This window comes from Caretta caretta, chromosome 23 (genome assembly GCF_965140235.1).
Source record: "Caretta caretta isolate rCarCar2 chromosome 23, rCarCar1.hap1, whole genome shotgun sequence".
NCBI classification, from domain to species: Eukaryota; Metazoa; Chordata; order Testudines; family Cheloniidae; genus Caretta; species Caretta caretta.
This window is the reverse complement of record NC_134228.1, coordinates 13,932,461-13,933,136: the sequence shown is the minus strand read 5'-3', so window position 1 is coordinate 13,933,136 and position 676 is coordinate 13,932,461.

Below are 676 nucleotides of genomic sequence, written 5' to 3'. Positions count from 1 at the left end.
GGGGGGGCAGGGCCTGGGGAGAAGGGGGGAGAGTAAGACACATGGCGCCCCCCCGCCCTTGCCCCTCAGTACGGCAGCCCACCCCCACCCCACAGCACAGCGCCCCCCACCACACCCCCACGCCACCCCCCACCCCGCCCAGCACCCGTAGCTGCTTGCTATCCCAGCCCTAGGCTCCCCTCACCCCCTGCTCTGCCAGCCCCCCTCAATCCTGACCCTGGGTTGTCTCCCTGGCTTTGGGACGGGGCTGCGGTCTGGGGGTTAGAGCAGGGGGGCTGGGAGCCAGGACTCCTGGGTTCTCCCCAGCCCCGGGAGGGGAGTGAGGGAACAGCAGTGGCTCCAGCTGACAGCACCCCACCTAGTGGGCTGTCAGGTGGGGGGGAGGGGGCTTGGCCGAAAGCCGAGAACTGGTGTCTTTGGGGCCGGCGAAGCCGTGGGGTGAAAAACAGCCCCCCTGCGCGGAACAGTGTGAAAGTGTCACCCCACGGCTGGGAACAGCCCACAGTGCCTGGGAGCTGCTGGGCAGAGAGCAACAGCCTGGCGCTGGGGTGCAGCCAGCTCTGGGGCAGGGTACCTGGAGAAACAGCCGCATATAACATGGGGGCAGGGGGTGGGAGATTCCATTGCACTGGGGGGGTCACTGCAGCACCCACTGCTCCCCTGCTATGGGGGGAGA